Here is a 26,105-nt window from a genome sequence, read left to right on the forward strand (position 1 = left end):
TCTCTTTGCGAAGTTAAACCAGATGTGAATCTCTTGCAATTGATCAAATTATCTCCAGGAGTACGCAAGGAATTTAAAAAGATCCTGCGTATCGGGTATATTGTGGAACCTCTGGGCATAGCGCGAGTAGGGGAAGATTGGTTTGACCACGCTGAAAAGAATTTCCCTAGGGTTTCAGCTTATGTGGATGGAATTTTAGTGGAACATGCCATTGTAGACACTGGATCCTCGTCAATATCATGAGTTCAGAATTGATGGAGAGGTTGGGTCTAGGCATCCAGAAAGACAGCTCCACCCTTCTAAGAATGGCTGATGATAGTCTAAGACAACCAGAAGGTTGCGTTACCGGAGTCCATGTTACAGTTGCGAGTGTAGAATGTTTCTTAGACTTTAGGGTGATAAGATTTGTAGGACGTCCTAGCTATCGGGTTTTGCTAGATAGGCCTTGGATCTTACGAACAGACTGTCAAGTCGATATACTCGCTGGTTGAGTAGTTCTAGGTAGAGGTGCTAATCGAGTAATAGTTGATGCTTATCCTGAGTCTCCTCAAAGTGAGAGAGCTCCTTTATCTTCTACTGAATTAGAAACAGCAGATGATCCATCCGGTAGTGAGACATCATCCAGTGATGAATCTAAAGAGGGGTCCACTACAGAGGATATCTATCAGATAACTCTAAATGAGCCGATAGAGCCGCAAGATAGGATAAGAGATGCGGATGTAATTGAGTTGGACCTTGGCACGTCGAATGATTTGCGGCCAATTAAATTAGGGTCTATGCTCAGTTCAGGGAGGACTATGTGTCCTTGATTAAAGAATTCCGTGATATCTTTGCTTGGAGTTATGATGAGCTGAGAGGCATCCCTCCCAGCATGGCTGTTCATACTATTCCTGTAAAAGAAGGTAGTCGTCTTGTGCGTCAAAAAGTAAGGCGTATGCCTTTTGAGCTGAGGGACGGGCTGTTTGAAGAGTTGCAGAAGTTAAGGAAAGCTGGGTTAATCTTCCCTGTACAACACACAGAATGGTGTTCACCAGTTGTTATCAGGAAGAAGAAGAACAACCAGATCCGATTATGTGTGGATTTTAGAGAGCTGAATAAGTAGACAGTTAAGGATTATTACCCGTTGCTGTTTATTGACCAGATTTTGGATCAATTAGCGGGTAGGGAGATATATTCGTTCATGGATTGCTTTGCAAGATATAACCAGATGGCAATTGCAGAGGAAGACAAGTTGAAAACAACTTTTATTACTATCTTTGGTACTTTTGCGTACCATGTGATGGCCTTTGGTTTATGCAATGCACCTGGATCGTGGCAACAAATAGCAGACAAGACCTTTGGTGACATCTCCCCAGATGAGTTGAAAGTATTTATTGATGACTTGGGGACAGCCACTGTAAGGGAAAGGATGTTGATTATTTTGAGAAAGTGCTTTGAGCGTTGCACACAATTTTGTATCGCTTTTAACCCACGGAAGTGTGTTTTTGGAGTACCTTATGGGCTATTGCTAGGCCATGTAGTCAGTTCAGTAGGGATAGCAACTGACCCTGAAAAGATCAAGGTCATAGTCGCTATGAGTCTGCCACGTACTCCAAGAGAGGTACACAACTTTCTGTTATCAGTAGGGTATTATCGGAGGTTTAATAATGCCCTGTGGTGGCAGAAAGAACCTTGCCATTAACGAATTTATTATCCTATAACTGTCTATTTGTATGGAGTGATGCTTGCAAAATATCATTTGAGGATGTGAAGCAGGAGCTCACTAAAGCACCCATTTTAAAAGTACCTAAAAGGGGCGAGGTGTTCTATATATTTTCAGCAGCCACACCATGCATAGTATTGCTATCTAGCCTAAATCTGGGAGGAAAAGTGGTATCATCCGATAGCTTTTGCGAGTCGAAAATTGGGCATTTCAGAGATCAATTATACCTACATGGAGAAGTTGTGTCTTGTGATGGTCTTTGGGACTATGAAATTCAGGCACTACATCCTCTATGAAAAGATAGTATTCTATACGAAGGCGGAAGGACTTAGATTGCTTATGAACAAGTTGCAGCCGCCTGATCGTTTGGCAAAGTGGTTAATCACTTTGCAGGAGTTCGATTATGAGATTAAGAGTAAGCCACCGAGGTTGTAGGGTATTGTGGAATGCCTTGTGGATTTCGGGGAGCCGAAAGAGACTTTGGCTGAAGGAAGTGATATTGAGGAAATATTTAAAATTGGTACAGCTTCTGTTCCATCTTGGTATGCTGCTATTACACACTATCTATCAACAGGAGAGACGGGAGCTGGTTTGTTAAAGTCTGAAAAGAGGAAAATCAAACAACAGGCTTTGAAGTTTTCCTTGATCGCAAGGACGCTATATGAGCAAGGTGTTGATGATATTTACCGCCGATGTGTGATGCCTAACGAGGTTCCTTTTATCTTGGAGGAGTGTCATGACTCTGTATGTGGAGGGCACTTCGCTGGATGGTTGACAACGCAGAGAGCTTTATGAGCTGGATATTGGTGGCCATCTATCTTCCAAGATTCTTTTGAGTATGTAAAGAGATGTGATACCTGTCAGAGATATGACAGTAGAGAAAATAGGAAACGCCCACTTACACCTATCATGGTTATCCTTCCGTTTGAGAAGTGGGGCATTGATTTTGTGGGTCCTATTACTCCGTTGTCTACTACCCAGAAGAGGTATATTATAGTAGCCACTGATTATTTTACAAAATGGTCAGAAGTGCAGGCGACGAGCCAGAACAATGCAAAAGAAACTGCAAGTTTCCTATTAGAGCAGATTATCTGCCGCTTTGGTCCACCGAGGGAATTAGTGTCGGACCGTGGAACCCATTTTTTGAATAAGGTGATCAAAAGCTTGACTGAGGCTTGGCAAATCAAGCACAATAAAATGACTCCTTATAATCCGCAAGCAAACGGGCAGGTGGAAAGCACTAACAAACAGCTTGTCGGTATCTTGTCTAAGATAGTTTATGAGAAGAAACGAGACTGGGACAAGAAGCTGTATGTGGCAGTATGGGCATATAATACCACGTTCAAGCGAGCTACCGGCCATACTCCATTCAAGTTGGTTTATGTGGAAGAGTGTGTGTTATCCCTTGAAATCGAATTGCCAACCATACGGTTTGCAATTAACCATTCCTTGGGAGATAAGGATTCCCTTTTTGAACGTTTCATGACTATAGCCCACCTGGATGAGCTGAAGTTGCAGATCTTATTACACCAGGAGGTAGCTAAGCGTTGGATGAAGCAGTTGCATGACCTTAGAGCGAAGAAATATACCTTTAAAAAAGGGCAATTAGTCCTCTATTATGATGCGCATAGGGAGTTGTTTCCAGGGAAGCTGGAACCTAAATGGGATGGTCCCTACAAGATTGTCAGGTTAGGGAAGAATAGGTCTACGGCCCTATTAGCTGATCTACAGGGAGTAGAGTTTAAGAATAAGGTTAATCTTAATAAGATTAAACCTTATTATTTCTAAGTATGATAATATAGAGAAATGCATTGCAGGTCCATGCTAGGGATGATCTGAGACCTGCGAAAAAGAGCTTAAAGTTGGTTGATGGGTCGGTTAATCCCTTATTTGGAGCACCCATATGTGGAGCAGAGATACCATCAGGGGAAACTTATCTGGTGGAGCAAAGGATACAAAGTGATTGAGCAAGAAGACGGGACCTTTGTGTGGGAGATTAAAGTTTTCTGCCATCACTGCTTACGACTATTGACAAGTATCCCTGTTGAGTTCAATGAAGAAGGTGGGATGGAGCTATCACTTCATCCTCTAAACATGCTAAACTTTGATTACCATAATTACGAATAGAGGAGTTTGTGATGGCCAGCTGTGTAAACCCATTATGGACGTATACATTATATTTTGACGAAGCGTCCAAGGGCCCTAATAAAAAAGGAAGTGTTGGAGTAGTAATCCGAGATCCCCGACATAGAGTTACAATGAAGTTAGCTACTTATCTTGGGGTAGGATTCACTAACAATATGGCAGAGTATAAAGCCTTGATTATGGGATTGCATAATGCCAAATAAGGTGGTATTCAACGGTTGTTAGTAAAAGGGGATTCCCAGTTGATCCTGCATCAGCTAGATGGGACATACACAGTGCGGAATCGCATTCTTTGTATGTCATCGGACTGCGATGACCCTACTAGAAGAGTTTGAGAGAGTGTCTTTTCAGCTAATTCCACATTATTGGAATCAGTTTGCAGATTCATTAGCAAATCTTGCTTATGAGGAAGACCTCTTCTTTAATTGTGGTCCTAGTTTGGATATTGTAATCAATGATGAAACAGGACCCGATCGCTTGTGGGGAATGTTATCAGAGCATGCAATATATGGCAGACGATGGTTGATATGGGCGATGCACAGAGTAGACGAGACCAATCTACTGTTATTATCCTGGACCCATAGGCTAATTAGACAACATGTTATGTGTACGCCTCTTGCTATATATGTAGGAGGGATGGGTCATAACCTTATGCATTTAGTTTAGGGCTATAAGCCTGTTTTTCCTCCTTGGGAGGGAGCCTATTATTGTATATTTGTGCTATTCTAGGGAAGGATGTGTAGGTGTTATTCTGTTTGATCTCGTTAGGCCAAGAGGGCCCGTATTGCGAGGTGTTATTACTTTATTTCTTAAGGCCAAGAGGACCGATCAAGTTTTGTGGTGAAGTATTTTATTTCATTAGGCCAAGAGGGCCAGTTGTCTGTTTAGTGCAGGTACGGTTAATGGTTTCTTGTTTGAGTTTTCTGCTAGACAGGTTCAGAAGAAGAGCTTGAAAGGAGCCTTTTGTTGCGCGGAAGCTTCTCGTGGCCCTATCCAGGTGATATCTTTCCTTTATGAGTACCGTGTTTTTATGCTATTTGTGTCTGTGTACTTGTAGGGGATTTTCGTTTCTTGTTGGGGACCGGTGTCCAAGGCATGAAGTCCCAGGTTTAGGTTCAGTATGTCTGAGGAAGGTTTGAGTAGTTGTTGCCTCCTGTGAAGACATTGTCAGACATCAAAAGACATGTTTTAGAAGGTAGTCCTAGTGACCCTGTTCTGCTAGCTTGCTAGGCGGCTGTTCTAGGAGTTCTTGTTAATTGTGAGGCAGTTAGAGAAGCCTGCCGGAAGAAAATAAAGATGATGAGGGAAAAGAAACCCTGAATACCTAAAGAGTAAATATAAATACAAAGGTGTGTAAAAAGGGGTTCTAACCCCTATAAAAAGAAAAGACAAGGGAAAAATTTTATGAGCAGTTGATCATTGCCTTGCAAAGGCCCGGTAGGTTCCTGGGGACGAGTGAGACCCAGGGCCGATGCCTTGTCTTCCTAGGGGTGGCATCTTGCTAGAAAAGAAGAAATTAAGGAAGGTTGGAGCGAAAATAAAAGTGAGCATTAGAAAAGGATTAAGTGTCGCCTTGCGAGGGCTTGGTAGGTTCTTGGGTACCGAGACAGGACCTGAGGCCGATGCCCTGTTCTCGTTGGGTCACTACGCTCAGCTCCCTCCTTTTTACATGCCCGAGTATGAAAATCATAAAAAACCTAAAAGAAGAAATGAGCTAAAAGAAAGTACTTCGTGATCAGGCTATAGGAGTCCTCGCCTAGTAGGAGCTCCTAGTTATGTTGTCCTTAGTTAGGTAGGTAGTTCAGACCACCACTTAGGGCAACCTCTTTGATAGTTCTTTTTAGTTTGGCCGTGTTGGAGCGGGTGGTTAGTGACTAGCTTCTGACCTTTTATCAGATTATGCTAGGCCTACTCCTTGTGGATGTCATGCCTCGGTTCTGTCAGGGGGTAGGGTGAGCATTGTGCTGTGTTTAATATGTATCTATTTTGTATCAGCTTGATGCTTCCTTTGGTTATTTTGTACAGATCTATTGTGGGATTCGACGGGCTGAGTCGCCCTATCCCGTGGTCGCCAATGAGAGCAGAATTCTGATGCCGATAAGTGCTTAAAAATAGCTAAAAATTACGAATATCAAGGGAAAAATATTCAACATGGAAGGCGGCGGCTCGATCTAGGACGATTTTAAGCGTCAAAGTGCTCTAAGGACGCCCGTGCAACACTTGCGGATTTTTAGTAATTTTTCCGTGCGCGTGTGCAAGTGATGGAAGTTGTCGGTCAGTTTGTGGTCTCAAGACGGTCGCGCAAGATTTTTCATGCTCGAATCGGACGCTGGACACGGGAGATATGGAAAAACCTGGGAGGGTGCCCAAAAAAGGGCAAAAAATGAAAGGGTGGCCAATGAGGGGGCGAAACGGGGTGCCTTTTGGGACCCCCTATCCCCAAAAATCAAACGCAAGAAGAGGAGGGTGGTGTGTAGGCAGCGCACGCAGAAACCACCCCCCCTCCCCATGGATGAGATTTTGGGCTGAGAATAAGCCATATCAATGACAAGGCAAGGCTGATCCTCTCCTTCTCTGCTTCGTATCGCCGTCTCTCGCGTGTCCAATGGCAGGCTGTAGAGAGAGGACAGAAATCAGTCTTTCTCTTTCCTCCCTCTCTCTCCTCTAAGGGCAGATTCATGTGGTGAAGAAGAAGAAAAAGAATGGATGACGGATGCTTGTCCAATGAAGACCGGATTGCTTCGTGATTCAAGAGGAATGAAGATTGCTGATTGTGGACTGTCATGGACATTAATGGCTGCTGGAAATCAGTCCCAAGATATGGCAAATAAAAACCCGCAATCCGCAAAGAATGGTAATTTCATTTTTACAAAGGAAATTGATGTTTTATGCAATTTGCTTCATGAATATTTGTTCCCATGGGATGATTATGCATCATAATGTTGTTTGCTATGAGTTTGATCAGTCTATGCTCAGAAAATCAGAAAATCATAAGTGTTGTGGTGATTGAAATTAATGGTGTAAAACCCGTAAAACATGCGAAATAGGGGGAAATTGGGTGTTTTTGGTATATAAATGGAAAATATAATAAGACACACCAACTAAATTTGTATTTTTGCTGCAAATGAACCTAAGGGCCACATCTCAAAAATCATTTTTTATTTTCAGTTATTTAATATTGCAAAAAAATACAAGAAAAATAGGAAAAATGGGTAAAAATAAGGGAAAAAAAGGTTTTAAGTGTGTGAAAAATACTAAAAAATAAGATTTATGTTTGTGTATGTATGGGGGGTCTGAAGCATGAGGTTTAGCCTCAGTTCAGCCCTACTTTTATGTTTTAGTGAGTTTTTATGGCTTTTCATACAACAAAAATGTGAAAAATGAACCCTAAACCGATCAATAATGCACAACCTAAACAGGTGAGGGGATAGAGTGTATAAAAGGTGTTTAAATGCTAAATGAGATGATGAAAACCTTGTTGGTTTTTATGCATACCATTTAGGTTGGTCGATAATTAAAAATTAAGAACCTAGTAGCACGAGGGTTTCTCGGTGCTAGGTTCATGCAATGCCGCATACGAGCGATACTCAAAATCATTGAAATAAATGTTTTCCACATGTGCACAAATGCTGAATTTCTTAATTTTTTGAGCACGTGGGCATTCACTACTTGCATAAATCATAAAGAAACTTAAAGGTATCAGACAATACCTCCTGGATGCATGGCAATTGCTTTCTAGAGGAACATGACCCGCGTTGAGTGAGAGACAGGATATCCCAAGCTGTAGGTAGACGTGGATCCTAGGGGAAAGAAAGTGAGGAAAATGGTACATTCCTGGATACGATCAATTGGTACCTTGAGTGGAAATATGTGAGATTTTGTGTTTTATATTGAGCGACGCATTGAGGGGCCAATCCCCAAGGTGTAGGAGAGTCATAGAGGGGTGGCGGCACTCAGTCATTGGAGGACCCCCCATGTCTGTGCTTCGTGCCTTTTGGCAATGTGTTGGGACTCCCTCTGAGGAGTGTTAATTGGGTTAGAGTTGGACTAAGAGACGCGATACAAACGCAAGATGTTTAGGAAGATGATGTATGTGTCATCAACGCTCCTGGCCGTGAGGCCGTGGGGTTGTTGAGTGCATGATAGAGGTCTGGCTAGTGCATGAGCTAATGCCGGCCCGTTTTAGGTCCCATCACTTATATTGTCACTATACTTTGGGTTCTTTGCTACAACCTGCATTTTCACCCCTTCATGAAAATACCTTGGTAAACATAAATGTTGCTATGTATGAACAACAACACCCAAATCTTTTTGCTGAAATATATTAGCAAAGAATAATTTTTGCTAACAATCCTCAGCACCTGAATTATTTTGAAGCATGAAAACAACAATTTTGCAATTCATCGCTAGAGAATTAACCTGTAAGATATATGACATCTCTTGATTTTTAGTTTTTAGCAATGCTAAAATATCATCAATAGTATTCCAGCACAATAGGCCATCATAATAAAAACCATTAGTAACCTCCCCATCAGAATCAATCTCCTCACTCTTCTTCAAGTCTGTAGTCATCTCAATGTTAGAAAGTAGCTTGAATCCATGTTACTTTTCAGACTTCGGATCCTTTCACTTCAGGGCTTTTCTATCATCTTGTACCTTCGGCTTCTAAACTTCAGCTATAATTTTCTCTGGTTCTCAATAAGGAGGTTGGGAAACTGGATCTTATCTTTTTCACTTCTCCTCAACAAGTATTTTGACTCCCTGAGATTTTGCCATCTTGGAAGAATTTTCAGGGGTGGATGTTGTTGGGGCTAAAACTGGAGCTGGTTGCTATTGCTCCCTTCTAGTTATCTTGTTTCGAAGGTCTTTTAAGTTTTTTAAAATTTCCTCCATGATATTTTCAACAGTCGGGTTTGCAAAGGGTCTTCTATCCACAATAGGAATAGGCATAGGCATAGGCATAGAAGTAGGCATAGACATAGGATGTGAAGTAGGAGAAGAAGTTGAAGAAGCAACATGAGAAGTGGAGGTAGAAGAAGACATCATGAGGGGTGTTTGCATACCATTTTGTAAGTGAGCCTTCCATCACCGCCTCTTCGTCAATGTGGAAACCGCATCAACAGCATCTTGCCAATCCGTCTTCAATCCCATAGGCTACGTACGATCTTCAAGAAGCTCTCCCAGCTCGTCCTAAAGTGTAGGATTAGCCGCCTGCAAGAATAACTCCACTTTCTCCCGAGTTTGGGGCTCTTTGCTCAAGTGCATCCAACTGGTTATAATGTTATTCAAACTCACGTAATAAATTAGAAGCAACAAGTCCTTTGTTGGGCTGATAGACCCAATCTCTGAATGTCTTTTGCGTAGCAATACCATAATCCTCTAGAAAATATTCATCTTTGAGCGCCTTCTTGAAGACATTCCAATTTGAATCTTGCACAAATAAATTAGTTACTCTAACCCGAAAAAAGCAGGCATGACAAGACGTAAGAAATAATTGCTCGAGTTGGTAGGAACTTCAAAGAAGCGCATCTAGCTTTCAAATGTTTTAAGATAACCTAAAACATTCTAACCATCAATCAAATTGCATTTACTTACCATGGTCTCGATCACTTTGGTTACTCCATGTGTATGCTCTTGTTCTTCATGTAGCATTTGTTGTTGATCCAATTATTGCTGATGTAATTGCTACTCTTGCTGCATAGTTAACTGCATCTACTAATTCTCAATCATAATAGCCGAAGAAAGAGTTTGCAATAAATTATTTATCTCATCAGTCAAAAAGGAAGAAGCACTCAATGATGAAGTGTGTGGAGTATTCGAAGAGTCTCTGATCTCAACAATTAGAAGTGACGCTTTCATGTCAGGTTCACTAGGTGTTGCACAGAATTCGCGAGGGGAGGGTTCGTGAAAGTCACTGCCACAGGGATGCTTTGAGATGGGAGCAAGGATGAAGAAGAGTGCTCAATTCAAAATAAACACATAGAATCCAAAAGAAATCAAAATCTTCTAACAAGAGAAATCAATAAATTCAATGGTTTTTTAATTAGAACTGACATATATGACAAATGGGTAGTTCAAGAGAGGAACTTGGATTGTTGCACCCTTGAAGAAAAAATTACAATGTATAAGCACAAACACCTTCTAGTTGTTGTATCACTTCTATTACCATTTAAGTCAAATGAAATTTTTTATTTCGATTGCTAGTTCTAACCTTTGATATGCCATTATAAACAATCTTTTTAAGCTGTTTTGGTTTCTGATTGGATTCTAAATCCATCAATAGATTGTGAATGACAAGAAAATCAATCACCTTTCCTAATGATTGAGGTTGGTTCTATGTGAGAGATGAGGAACCAACAATCTGTCACGCTCACATGAATTGGCTAGCCAAGTAAATGAGGAAATAGGACAAATTGAAACGAGACCATCAGCACTAGTAATGCTTCACCATCCTCAGAATTCAGAATGTTGGCAAGTTGTAGTTGCTTTAAAGCTTAGGTGACGATGCCCCTCTTGGTTAGTTTGCTCCAGCTCGTCCAATCATTCTCGTTGGCAATGGTATTGGCTACAACAGTGGCACACAAGAAGTACCCAGCAACATACATCAAAATAGAGCAGCTCCCTGACTTCAGCTCGCCACCTCCTCATGCCGTTGCATGGAGCCCCAAGAGAAACACCAAGGAAAAGGGGATTCTATTGCAAGAAAATCTATCTTGTAACATCAACAAGCTTTTATTTCATTCTTTTGATAACCAAAACAAAGAAAACAACAAATCTTCACGCAACATCATAATAGATTTCTCCCATGGATTTGATAGAATCAACCATAATCTTCAATATCTTCATAGAGGCCATCAATAGAATAATGAACATAGAATAATACAGCATTTTTTAATGAAAATAAATCACATAGTATTCATCTTCAATGTCTTCATAGTTCTCTCTTTCAATCTTTCATATACAGTTACATTGTTTTGATAGAATTGGTTATCTCTGGCTCTCTCTATCTCTCTCTATCTCTCTCTATCAATAGTACATCATATCCTCACTACAATACTCTCATAATAACTCTCAATAATCCTTCTTAGGTCGTGGATGCACCTCCCAAGAGGTATGTCTAATATGAAGAGTCACCAGAGCCATTACAGTGTCTTTTCACAGCTCACTACTCACTGTCACTCAGCCTTCTCTTTAGTCTTCAGCAACTGCTTCTTCCACTTGTTTTAGATCTTTTGAACTTAAATTCATCCTTTCCAAAAGTTAGAAAACTTTCCCAAAGTCACACATACATTCTACAGAACACTTATAGAAGATCTACAGAATAGTTACAGTACAGTACCAGAGCAGTACAGTATAGTTACAGTACAGAGACAGAGGCTCTACAGAAGGTTTACAAAAGGTCATTAGAACCTCATAACTCATACTCAAACCATTTCAAACTATCAAAAACTATTCAATAGGCTTCCAAAATATCTCAATATTCATCAATCATCAATCCATGCTTCATACAGAAGAAAATCAGAACAAAACACAAGCTATACAGAACCAATCATAACCTCAACAGAACCTATCAGAACATCACATAGCTTCATATCTCTACTGAAAATCATCATGATCTTTCAAAAATTAATCAATATCATCCAAAACGCTCTCAAACACTTCCATTAACAACCATACATTACTCTAAATCCATAAAAAATCAATCATTTACACCTCAAAACATCAAAAATCAGTCTTTTTCCACTCTTAACATATCCCCACACTTAGAAAGGAAGCGTCCTTGAGATCTAAGGAAAATAAGAATATAAGTTCATTAAAGAGCTCAATTTTTTTCTTTCGTAGGATCTTCAACATTTTCTCCAAACCACGACCCCAACTTGTCACTTGTATCTGATAGAAAAATACTACTAAAGGAAAACTTCGTTATTCATTAACTCATCTGATAATCATTTAAAAGCCATAATAAATTTGTAAAGGATATAAGAGGTTTTCTTCAGCTTTCCATCATAGGCTTTCCATCATCAATAGTTTGAAAAGAGCTCTCGAACAAATTATTCTCAATCAGCACGAACTCATCACATACAATTATTACAACACACACACACACACAAACACTAACACAACCATCTGAATGACACCTCCAAAAAGAGAGATATATCTATCATTAAGAATCATCCAAAATACATTGCAAAGGCATCAATGAATTTGATCCCTTTTGAAGGCTTGGTGGTTTTGAAAACGATCCATGGAGAAGGATTCATCTACCAATGTCTTTGGAGGATTTTGAAAGAATTGCAGGCAGCGCATCCTTTCAAGCAAAACAAGGTATCTGGTAGGTAGACATAGGGCATGAAAATATAGGACATCCAACTCTAGGAGGAAATGTTCACATTGACATTCATACAAAGCTTTGGAATGGCCTTTTGATCATTATGGGAATGCCTATGCATGTATGCTAGATACCAAGCAAAATGAGGTGTCAATCTCACTGAAGGATATAGAGATTGTGAATATTGTTGAGAAAAATGAAGGTAGTTCTGGTATGCTTGATTGATAGTTGTCCAATCCCCTGGAATTATTGGCCAGTTTATCTAGGGTCCTGTAAGAGAATCAGTCGAGCTCCATCCTCTTCTTCTAGGAATCTGTTGATCAAACCGTTCGTATTCACTAACCAACTAAGAGGGTTGAGAAATAGAAGTGGTAGGAGATGGAAGTGGAATAAGTAAAAGAGGATGAAGAGATGGGTAGAAAAAATCATAAAAGGGGGAATAAGTGAAAGAAGGAGTGGCTAAAAATTTAAGTGAATCAGTTAGGAAAGGTTTTAATTGATAAATAAGAAAAGTAGAAGGTATATGGATGGATGGAGAAGGGTATGGTGGAGAAGGGGAAAATACTCGATCTTTGATAAAAGAACAATAGGTAAATATGGGAATTTAAGGAAAAGATTGAGGTTAGAAAAGAAGAGGTAAGATTGCTGCTGAATTGGTTTGATAAAGAGAAAGATAGGTATCATAGCGATGAGCCATTTGTTGATAGTACAATAGGCTAGGAATAGAGGGACCTAAGACAGATCTTCTCTGGTAGGCATTAAAAAAATTTGAATCAAATGGGTGGTTTTTAGAAAGGTAAGCTAAGAGATCCATCCTCAGTTGGTTAGTGTTCTGTACATAGGTAGAAGCTGTGTTCTGACGTTGATTCAAGACCACAGAATCAATCATTGAGTGCCAGGAATTGTCAGGGCAAGTAGCCACTTTTGAAGCATAACACTGGAACATGTCATCTATCCGCAACTCCAAATAGTTGACATATAAGACAGCTTGTGAAACCACATCCTCCACATACCAAGCCATATCTACTTCATCTGGAATCAACAGATCACCCCGTAGATACATGTAAGACAGCAACATGGTATCCGTCATCACAAAATCTTAAAATACCATATAGACCACTTCTATCAGCAACTCAGGAGAGCAAGCCCCACTCCAACCATCCTCTGGAAGAGGAAGATCCATCGTTGAAAGCTTCATATAAAAGGCCAACTTTTGCAATTGATAGTAGGCAAAGAAAGAATGGTCCGGAGGAACATACTCCTGGAAATGCTCAAATGTCGACCATAACAAATCCATCCTGGATTGCAATCTTTCCACTTTATCTTGGAACAATGGACACAAGGTGGCCTATCTCTGGAGAACTGCCAAGTCCTGTTTAGAGATAGAAGGAATAATAGGAACATTAGGGCTTGGAGGAACGGACCCTGACTGTGTTAGTTGGTCTTGCAACTGCTTGATTTGGGAAGCTTATGATTCCACTGTGTTATGAGCAGTCTATGAGGCTGAGATTTTTTCATCTAAAAGAGTCTGAAACTCTTGAGCTTCTTTGGACATTCTCTCCTTCTCTCTGAGATTTTAGTGACCTCTGATTGAGCTTCTGTTAACTGAATCTTCAAAGAAGATATCTCTTCTCTCTGAGTCTCAATCATTTGGGTTTGCTGCTCCATCTGCTTAAATAGATCTTCAAGTGTGTCTTTAGCAGAGGCTAACTCTGATGTTGCCTTATACAACTCGTTTTTGGACTGCATCAGTTCTTTATAGAAAGAAGCATACATCTGTTGAGCACAGGCTGTCATTGAAAGTTAAATCGAACTCTGGATGTCTTTACAGAGGAATGGAATGGCATCTCTCGACACTAAATTGTTCACTGAAGGGACTGATATGTCCAAGGAACCCTCTCTATATACTCTAAACAAATTGTTACATGTGAGGTAAGCAGGGAGGTCACTGCCAGGATGTAGGAGGAATTGTGACTGAAGGAAGAACTAAAGGAGTTTTATCTGCCACACGCTTCAAGCACTTTCGCTGAATGACCAGTGGAGGAGGGGAATCAAGATCCTCTATATCAATAGGTTTTGACTCTTCTGAAGGTGGAGGGGGAGGTACTGGATTAGATGGAGGAGGTGGTAGCACACTCTTCTTTAGGCCTGAATATGTCAAGAAAGCATAGAAGTAGGATCCATAGGTGACATTTCTAACATTTCCCCTGGTTACTTTGACAAAATGTTGGTCCATCTTTGTAAGCAGCTAAGTACTCCAATCAATAGCCACTCCTTTTAACACCATCTTGGAAGTTGTAAAGAGCTCTTTGGACAAGTAATGGGATGGTGTTTTGGCAGGCATAAACCTACCTTGTAGGAACTAGCAGACTAACTTTCAAAGAGGATCAGTGATCATGGAAAAATATATTCTTGAAGTGTTTATCACTTTCTTAACATCCACAATTTCCTTGGTCTGCTTCTGTAATAGCTTGAAAATCTCATCGTTGGAGAATAATTGTCTAGCTATAATAAAGGGCTCTCCTTTGTAGGGAAGAGACAAAGCCTTCCCTAACCCTCGGGGTGTCAATATCATGGAAGCACCATGATGCAGGCCCGACTTCTTGATGTATGATGCAAGGAACTCATTACACAAGGATGGATCATCAGAAATCAGTGGGAATGAGGTAGCCACGAAAGTTGCAAGTCCCGCTTTTGCTATAGGCTCAAAATCCATCAGGGAAGAATAATCCCTACTAACTAGCAGAACATACTGGATAGGAGGAGGAGTGTGTGTAATATATCAAATATTGAAAATTCACACTACAAGAGAAAGGCCCTATAGACGTGCACTGTACACATGAAAAAGAGGGCTCGTTTATAAGCGCATGTATTAGCGCGTCTATTCACGCTAGTATAAAAAAAGCGTCTATATATTCGCGTTTATAAACGTGCTTATAGATACGAAAAACACACATATTTTTCATTTCTCATAAAGTCCCTGAATATGACCAAACCTCAACAGCTAGTATTTGTTTGAATAGGGAATGATTGGATGTATATATGACATAATTACACCTAGATCATAAGCTAGGACATGATATACATGTATAGGATACGGACATGATATACATGTATATACGACATGATATACATGTATAGGGCATATACATGTATAGGGACATGATATACATTACCAACTTTACTTCTTTCTGAGTATTACAAATATACATCCAATCATTCAAAGCTAATTATATATATGTGATTTCATGCCCTATATATATCCAATCATGCCCTATACAAATGTGATTGGATAGGGCATGATGATTGGATGTATATATAGATCAAAGGTTGACTTGTGCATTTGCAATATATATATATATATATATATATAGAGAGAGAGAGAGAGAGAAAGAGAGAGAGAACTGATCAATACACTCACATGTCTCATTTGTTGTGCACTCAACCTAGCCATGCATGCCAATTCATAGCATGAGTAGATTGATGTAAATCAGTTGGCTTGTGCATGTGCAAGCTATTCCAATCATGTCAAGGTGCACTTATAGCTCAAGTATAATTTTAGATAAGGTGGACCACATGTAGCCAATGTGCACATGTCCTCTTTTCATCATCTTTAGCCAGTGTGTCCACTTGTTGGTGACTAAAATAGATCACACTGTAAGGATACTTTGTAATACCAACAAGCCAACTACAAATCTCTTATCTATGAAATGTATAAGTAAATTAACTTGGTTAATTTAATGAGGCCAAGTTTTCCTTCCATGGACAGTGTGGTTGGCTATATTCTACTTCAAGGTTATAGGAACTTACAGAAGTCAATGGAGCATCCTAAAAATGACGATACTCTAATTATTGTATCAAGTCACTTCATGTACATATCTTTGATTGATTGATGGATAATATGCCTTTCTCTATCTCTTTCGTATACACCTTCATTGCATTATCTCTCTCTAGCTAAAAACCATTCGTGCTTTATCCAGCTATTGATACTTGCATGCAATTGTAAGTGGGATGGTCTAGTAAGTCACTACATATGTGCCAATTGACTTGCCAATGTGTTATCTCTTATCCTCAAGTTTTGTTATATATGTCACCACATAGGTCAATTGATTCCCTAAATGCATGCATTGATTCCCTAAATTGTTCCTGCGCGTCTGTAAGCGCATGTAATAGGCATTATCTACGCATATACATGTGCAATTACACGCGCTTACAGACGCGCCACACAGGTATAGAAAATTTTTAAAAAATTGTGGCTTTCTTTTCAAACCTGTGATTTCCTGCGTTTTTTGTGCATTTTCTGCAGTTCGAGCTCGACATCACTACTCATGTCTATCTATCACTTCATGAAGACAATGAGGCAAGGAAATAAGAGTAAAAAGAGGACATGAGGAAAGAAGAGCCACAGAGTAAAGAACAAGAGCCAAACAGCAAGGAAGAGAAGAAGATTAAAGCAACTTACCAAGGGAAGGGAGAAGGAGGACAAGGAGCTTGCAACCTAGCCACTGGAACAAGCAAAGAAGGTGAGTTCTTCTTCTGTCTCTCAATCTTGTTTGCTTTCTCTGTTTGTTTGTCTCTCTCTTCTCTCTCTTCACATGGTGGATCTTGTCATCTATGGAGGTTTTTTTGCACATTTTTTAACCAAGTTTGAAAAGAAATGGTCCGACTGTGCGCGTCTGTCAGCGCGTCTAGATGACAGTGTAGACGCAGGTATAGACGCGGAAATAGACGCGCTGACAGACGCACACAGAGACGCATATATAGATGCGCATAGAGATGCAGATATAAATGCAGCATGTAATATGTTTTATCTGCACAGGGTAATATGATTTTTCTTGTGTAGATGTGGAATCCTGGATCCTCCAGCACCCCATTCAACAAGGAGCATTTCATGGGGGAGATGACAAATTATCTTGATCGCCCTCCCACTGCAGAGGAGGTTTTCAGTGTGATGTCTGGGACACCTATCACATCTTTGCCTACACAGGGATCAACTGAGGTACATAGTTGGACCGAAGCACGTGCATCGGCAGAAGCACATGTATCAAGTGAGGTAGAGGGTAATGCCCGTCGAGGGAGGAGGGAGAGTCGTGCGGGAGGACGAGGAGGTCGAGGGCTTTGTGGGGGTTTTCCCTAGGTGGTGGCTCTCCATCACCCTCATCGGAAAATCAGAGAGGTGAGCCTTCACAAATGTACTACTCTGTCACTGATGTTGGTGGTATCTTGCATGACTTTGAGGGGAGGGAAGTGATAGCCTACTTGAAGAGTGTCATGCATGCCACATACAAAGATTGCATGATTCCCTTCAATTAAATTTTGTAATTTGTTTCACTTCATTATGTAGTGTGTTTTAATACGTTGTATGTTCAAATTGTTTTGTAGTATCATATCGTTGGTAGGATGCCTACTCCTAGAGAGGTAGGCTACCATCGAGGTCATAACCGGGCGTCCACTTGGCAACATTTCTATGAGGAGGGACTCATCACGAAGGAGCAATATAATCGCGCCATGAGGATTCCACCACTAGAAGAGGTATGTTTTATTTTTTACATGAAAAGTATAGATAACTCTAATTTATTGTTTGTAATGGTATTTATATATCTTAATCCTTTGTGTAGGCGAACCCTGATGCAATTGAGGATAGCGAAGGGGGGACTAGCATTAACGGTGGCGGCAACGGCAGCGGCACAGGCATCGGTGGTGGTAGCGATGAGATGATGCCTCTTTTGAGGAGATATAGAGGAGCCCCATGCATGCATGCCTCCCCTTGGCTTGTAATTTTCATTTTTGATATGTATTACTTTTAGCTAGTGCTTGTGACCATGACCATGCTTAAGGTCACAAGCACTAGAACTCATAATGTACAAACGTTTCATCTATATATATGAAATTTCATGTTCTACATACATTGTTTTGTTTTTAGTATCCAATCTTCGAAATAATCTTTCTCTGTTCTCCCTAAGCATACAATTTGATGTTGAGGGGGGAAAAAAAACCAGAGAAGCCACATGCTCTCTAGTTTTTTTCTCATACCTCTGTTTTGCGCGTCTATCAGCACGTCTAAATTGCAGGATAAATGCACGTCTATTCTCATCAAAAATTTGCAAAGTAAACGCTTTTTTAGACACGTAGATACACGCGTGTATAGACGCACAATATGAATATATCTACTTTTTTATAAATATGATTATATATTTACGTAGCCCGTCAATACGCGCGCCTATATGCGTGTCTACGTGGGCGTGTAACTCTGACTGTAAGCGTGCTTTTAGACACAATATTGTAGATGCAGAAGTAGACGTGGTAATAAACACCGGCGACATTTTTTGTCATAGTTCAAATATTGCGTCTACAAGCGCGTCTATAGAGCTTTTCTGTTGTAGTGTCATGGAAAATCTTTTTTATTTCTTCTCCCGTTGACGACGGTCATGCTGGAGGGGGAGAGGGATTTAGAAAGGCCAGCAAGCTCCTCGCTGAAGCTTGCTTAGCCTCAATGCCATGCTGCCTGACACATAGGAGAGGGAGGATCCCCCTCCCCTCCCCTATTTAACCAGAGAGAGTGCGCTGCCGTGAGGGAGGACAGAGGAAGAGTTCGGGGTCGACGAGTTCTAGCTGCCATGATGCTGGGCAAACGAGAGTGAGACGGTCTTCATGTGGGAAGAGACCAGGAGCTGCTCCGGCAGCGTAGATAGGCATTGCCAAAGGCGTTCACCCTTCTGCCAAGGTCCTACGCGAGCTCTGAGGGTGGGCTCTCGACTCCATCCATGGCAAGACCGAATTGTAGATTCCTTGCCTCCTTTGCAAAGTCAGGGAAAGTCTCGCGTCAATGTGATGACATGCTTCTGAGTCAGCTGGTGTATGCTATACACCATTAGTGGATCGATTTTCCGCATGCCATGTAGTCAAATTTGCAAAACTCTTGGTCCAAAAAATGTGATGAACACGTGGTATCAGCGGAAAGTGCCTCAAAACCTTCTACGGAATAGTCTGTCCTTGCAAGTCATTTCGATACCTGTCCGCACCACACTTGGGACATGTGGCCAACAATTCAAACTCTCCCCGGAAGAGAACACAATCATTGGGACAAGCATGAATGCAATTATAATCCATGCCTAGCTTTCGCAGCACTTGTCTTGCATCATCACGAGACTTAGGCATCGTGTTTTGGGTAGGCAAAATGTAAGATTTCAACGTTCTACAAATTGCAATGAAGCACGTTATTAGAGTGCTACATAGAACATTTTAATGGCTTTTAATAAAGAATCATACACATCATAATATACCTGAATAGCTCTGTCACACTCGCATTGCTCCATCCATACTTTGTTTGTATGCTCAACAATGCAAGAAGTATCTTCAAACTGGATACCCGACTCCCATCATACAATGCAATGGCAGCCTCCGCAATTAAAGGATCTTGGGATTCCGAGTCCGTCGAAAGCAATGATTTGATCATGTCCTCTAACTCGGGCTCCAAAAAAGCAAAAGGATCGCCCATGTCTCTAGCATTCTCACCCATAGAAGGGGTTTGAGAGTTATCACCTTCTATGAGACAGTTAGTTATCTCGGATGGCATTTGTATAGAGCGCGGATGAACCCGTCTTTCTCAATGCAAGAGATTTGCGGACTGCAATGTATCGACATGGCCCTGACCCTGTAAAGGACCTTAAGGAGCTAACTTCTAAGATAACCCCAAACTGTTATACTTAAATCAATTACATGTCATATAGTATGTAATGAGAGAGAACTTACTGCAATCTCCTAATTCAAGACTGCTTGGTCGATTATCTCAACTCGAAACTCTCCATACCATTGCACATGCTCTATGGACAAATGACGTTTCTGACGAATGGCCAATTTTCATTGCGTGCATGTAGAGGACACGTTGATTGAGCCAAGCCTCATGATCACCACCATGCTGGTCGTGAGTGCTAGACATCTTGACTACGATGTAATGGAATGATAATTTAATAATGATTCTATATTGTATATTGGGACCACTCCACTATATATATTTCAGATCTTTCTTTAAATTTTTTTTCGTACCTATCTCTTTGAGTTCGGCTCTAAACTTATCTATCTTTGAGGTCAGCTCTAAACTATGCTCACACACATACATTTTCGTACCTACATTGCAAAGAATAAAAACCAACACAAGAAAAAATTTGAAAACACCCGCTTTCATTTCTCTCTCTTTCAACACTTCCTAACCTACATTGCAAAGCAACACAAAGCAACACAAAGATCGAAGAGAAACCAACACTTTCTAACTTACATTGCAAAGAAAAACAAAGATTGTAAAGAAACCAAAACAGGGCATACCGTCGTGCTCTCTTCCTCTTCCATGACCTGTTCATGAGGGCAACGCTCCTCTCCTCGCGTGCGGCTCGCGGCTTGCTTTCATGCTCACCTCCCTCTCTTGCTCACCTCCCTTTTTCTTTCTCTCCGCCTTCGCGTGCTCATTTGAAAGAAACATTCGGGTTTTCGCGAAATGTTACCGCAGTAAGTCGTCGCTATTAGCGTCGCTAACTGTGTTGATAAAAACGTCACTAAATAATGTTGCTAATAGCGACGTTTTAAGCGATGTAGATAGCGACGCCGAAAATAAACGTCGCTACTTAGCATCGCTATATGTGTATACCCTTGTAGTGTATATGCCATTCAGACTTACGAATGCACCTGCCACCTTCAACAGGGTAATATAGGATATCTTTAGGCCATATCTTGATGATTTTGTGCTTGTCTTCTTCGACGACACTTTAGTCTATTTTAAACAGGAAGAAGATCATGAACCCCAACTTTGGATTGTCCTTGAGACAATGAGGTTGCATAAGCTATATACTAAGATGAAGAAATGTGCATTCTTCAAACGTCAAATTGAATATCTGGGATTCATAGTTTCAGCGGAAGGAATCTCAGTGGACCCAGCCAAGGTCAGAGATGTGCCTGAATGGCCAATACCAACATCTATCAAGGAAATATGCAGCTTTCTTGGATTGACAGGATGGTATAGGGTCTTCATAAAAAACTATGCTTTGATTGCAGCACCTCTGACGGATTTACTAAAGAAGCAAACACGCATTGCATGGTCAACTCCCGAACAAAATAACTTCGACAGATTGAAGCAAAGTTTGGTATCAGCACCTATTCTAAAACTTCCATACCTCAATAAAGAGTTCGAGGTAGAAGTGATGCTAGCATACTTGCCTTGGGGTGTGTACTCATGTAGGAAGGTCATCCAGTAGTATACTCTTCAAGGAAATTGAAGAGTCATGAAAATAATTATTCTACGCATGATCTGGAATTGCTAGTTATTATCCATGCTCTAAAGCTTTGGAGACACTACCTGTTGGGTAGCAAGTTTACTCTAGTAACTGACCATAAGAGTCTCAAATGGATCTTTACCCAGAACGAGCTCAACATGAGGCAACGTCGGTGGATTGAAGTACTAGAAGAGTATGACTTTGAAATCAAGTACCGAGCAGGAAAAGAGAATGTAGTTGCCGATGCACTCAGTCGCAAGGCATTCCTTAATTCTCTAATCCTGCAGAATCCATCAACAGCTAGATCTCTAGCTACAAAAGTATCTATGCCAAACAATCCAATACTTGAGCTAGCTAGAGAAGATGCATGCCGTGATCCAGCCTACCAAACAATGTTAAGGGAGATCCCTATCAAGGGTGAGAACCAAAAGTTGCAAGCAAAGTATCAGGAATTTTCTATTAATAGTGGACTTGTCTACTACAGAAGGAGGCTGTGTATACCAGCAAGCTAGCCACTTAAGCAGAAGATATTGTGGGAAGCTCATGATTCCCCTTTCGCAGGACATCGTGGCTATGCCAAGACTCTTAATGCAGTTAGGAAGAGCTATCATTGGGAGAGGCTCAAAGGTGACGTTCTCAAATATGCCACAGAGTGTTTGTCTTGTCCACGTATCAAAGCCGAACATGTCAAGATGCCAGGGAAACTGCAACCGCTTGACATTCCCCAAATGAAATGGAAATTCATCAGCATGGATTTTTTTGTAGGCCTATCCTAAGTCCAGGGAGGATACAACTCCATCATGGTTGTGGTTGACATGCTTACTAAGGTTGCACACCTTATTCCAGTAAAGACAAACTATAAACCCTTAGACATTGCAAGATTGTTTACCAAGGAGATATTCAAGATACATGGGTTACCCAGAAGAATCATTAGTGATCCTGATTCTCTCTTCATGTCAAATTTCTGGAGAGCTATCTTTGAAGCTATTGGGACTCAACTCTGTTTTAGCACCACTTACCATCCCCAAATGGATGGCCAAACAGAGCGAGTAAATCAAGTCATGGAAGATATGCTAAGGGAATACTGCTGTCATGAGCCGAAGAGGTGGATTCAATATTTGCCTTTGGTTGAATTTTCCTACAATGCTTCTTACCAAAAAAGCATTCAGATAACCCCTTTCCAAGCACTATATGGTCATGAATGTCGAAGTCCCCGAAACTTCTCAGATCAACCTTACGGGTTGAAGCTTCGAGGTAGATGTTGGAAGAGATGGATGACTAAATAAAGTCAATAAGACAGGACATCCAAGAGGCCAAGGATAGACAAAAAGCATACGTGGATTTGAAGCGTCAAGATAGAGTCTTCGAAGAAGGAGACATGGTCTACATTCGCGTACGCCCAAAGAAGAGTTCCCTATCCTTATGAGATTACAAGAAGCTAAGTCCAAGGTATTGCGGACCGTACAAAATCCTCAAATGCCTAGGACCTAATGCTTATAGATTGCAACTCCTTGAGAACCTAAAGGTTCACAATGTATTCCATATCAGCCTATTGAAGAAATATGTACCTAATCCTAACCATGCACTTGATGACCAACAATTTGTAATGCCTAGTCACGGAGTCCTTGAACTAAGGCCTGATAGGATCTTAGATGTTAGGGAGAGACAATTAAGATCCAGAACCCTGAGAGAATGCCTTGTTTAGTGGAAAGATTATCTCAAAGAGAATGCCACTTGGGTAGATGAAGGCACTCTCAACCATCAATATCCCCAGTTTATCTCGAGATGAGGACATCTCGATTCCTCTAAGGGGGAGAGAATGTAATATATCAAATATTGAAAATTCATGGGAAATCTTTTTTATTTCTTCTCCCGTCGGCGACGGTCGTGCTGGAGGGGAAGAGGGATTTAGAAAGGCCAACAAGCTCCTCGTTGGAGCTTGCTTAGCCTCAATGCCATGCTGCCTGACACATAGGAGAGGGAGGATCCCCCTCCCCTCCCCTATTTAACTAGAGAGAGTGCGCTGCCGTGAGGGAGAACGGAGGAAGAGTTCGGGGCCGACGAGTTCTAGCTGCCGTGACGCTAGGCAAACGAGAGTGAGGCTGTCTTCGCGTGGGAAGAGACCAGGAGCTGCTAAAATAGCATAGATAGGCCCTGCCAAAGGCGTTTGCCCTGCCCCGCCGAGGTCCTACGCCAGCTCTAAGCGTGGGCTGTCAACTGTACTCCCCTTTTCCACATTAAAAAAAACTTCTAGAAGCTTCTATAAGAGCTCCATTAACCCCCCTTCCTGTGCCTCATCATATTCCCTCCCCCCGGGTTTAAAATCCCTTAAGCCCCCCTTTCACCCCCCTTGTTGTGCCTTTTAAAAACCCTTTCACCCCCTTCTTGTGCCTTATGAAACCCTTTTTATTACCCCTCGTGCTTAAAGCCCTTTCACCCCACACGTGCTTTAACCACCTAGAAGCCCTTTTTCTTGGGCTTTATAAGTCCCTTTTTCCCCCAAAAGTACTAAGGCCTTAAAAGGTCTTATTACCCCCTCCTCGTGGTAAAACCCCTTAGCCATTCCTTGCCCTTTTCAAAATACCCTTGGGACTTTGGTCTTTCCCCCCACTCGAAAAAGAGAAGAAGAGTGTTTAAGTGCAAGGGAGCGACGGTGGAATTCCAAGGAGGAGTTGTAAAGCTGCTTTCACGTCCGAAAAACTACAATTGCGATGCCTCCTAAGAAAGTCCAAGGCGCAACCGCGGGAGGGTCATCTTCGGGCATCCACGTGGATATCTCACCCCAAACCCAGGTTTTCCTTCCTAATTTTTATTTGATATTGTTGTAATCCAATCATGCAAGGTTAATTGTTAGAAATAGGATATATTTTTGTCCTAGTTGTTCACAACGAAGGAACTTAGTCATCAATACGTTTGAATGAAACATGCGAATTAAGAAAGCATAAACACATTTCTAGCAAATAGCTTATGCATTGAAATGAATTATCAGACTAGATTATTATCCATTAAAATAGTATACTTTGGTTAAGCCTAGAAGTATAAATTGCATCTCGCACTATTAACCCATATCGTAATGAATCATCATGGAAAGTGCAAAGCATGAAATGATTCTTACGATGCATAAAATCTATGAAATTATGGTTGTCAACTGCATAAATTAGCAAGAAAAAGGTTGCTTGTTAGCATGAATTTTATTCGCATAATTATAGGAAGGTTAGTTGGAATTAACCTAACCTATGCTTGACCTCAAACCGATAAGTCAAGGTTGAAAAATCAATTTACGCATAGACAACGAATCATGTGGAAGTAATCTCGAAATTATCTTCTAGAGTTAACCAAATTGACATAAACCTAAAAAACCTAAGCCACGGATTACTCGTTCAGAATAAGTTAAAGAAACGCCTATACCTTAAATACTTGTCCACATTCACTGAATGTAGGGACACTGAAATGCAATCATAAAGTGTGCTAGGGTTTGTCCCTGAGAATCTTACAAAGATGAAACTTGGAAACCCTAGGTCTAACGACGTCAGCTTAAAGAACTTGAAACAGATTGTTTCGTGACTCCATAGTCTCATAGTTCGATGCAGCACTTACGCAACAAGTGCGGAGGCATATGATCTTGTGATTGGATCACAAGGGAATGGCCAAGTTCTCGCAGTGAAGTTGCCATGTGCTTATGCAAGTTATCTTGTAAGAGGATGAATAATCATCCTAATTTAGTGATCTTTCTTGAGTAAAGAGGATTGATTGGAAATTGAAAACCAGCCGATAAACTGAAGTACCCAATGAACTTAAGGTTTGACCAAGATGGGTTAATAGGGTACGCCCTAACCCAGGATATAGGGAATCTTGCCAAGTTGCAAGTCATCCTGGATCGAGTGCTGGATGCATTCAAAAGGAATGATTCATTCCTTAGCAGTTTTCCAATGGAAATTTTTGTGCTTATACAGATTTTAGAGCACTATTTGGCTTTGTTTGATCAATGAATTAAAAGATAAATGGATATCTATACTTCAAGTTGAAGTCTTGAAGGGAGAGGCAGTTTTAGTTACCCTCGACTGCCTACCTAACCCTAACCAAGGGGGTTGTTGGCCGCGCTGGGAAAGTGGACCGAACCCGCCGTGAGAGGTCTCTCCGTTGAGTGCTACTTGGAGCAGGAGGACGCTTGGGTGCCACGGGGGGCTTTTGCCATAAATCCCTTGCCTTTCGGGCCTTGCGCAAGAGGCTAACGTGACTCAGGATTGGATCTTGAGGCCCGCATACTAGTCTACGGGCAGAAACTTGGAATAGTGATCCCTGTGGATTGCTGGATAGCCTTCGGGCGAATTGTGGATAAGCCTACGAGCTGGACTCTTTGTATTTCAAATATAAATATGATAACCTGTTAATAAGAAACTTGTTTGATATTGTTTTTCTATGTCAAGTGATAAGATTACGTGAAGGAACTAGTGCCTAATGGGTTTATTAAAGAAGCTAGTTGTTACCTGTCCAACTAATGTGTTAGGTAATTAAATAACTAAAACAACCCGAGGAAAGTGCGGAGGATGGGCCATAGATCCGTCCTACGGATGGGTGGTCATGGTTGGCCGGGAACTTTTCTCAAATCACGAGGAAGAGCGGGATGATCGTCAAAGGACACGAACAACAAAAGCGTTGACCTAGT

This window comes from Lygodium microphyllum, chromosome 22 (genome assembly GCF_053477565.2).
Source record: "Lygodium microphyllum isolate KBCC chromosome 22, Lygodium_microphyllum_v1.1.10, whole genome shotgun sequence".
Classification (NCBI taxonomy): Eukaryota; Viridiplantae; Streptophyta; class Polypodiopsida; order Schizaeales; family Lygodiaceae; genus Lygodium; species Lygodium microphyllum.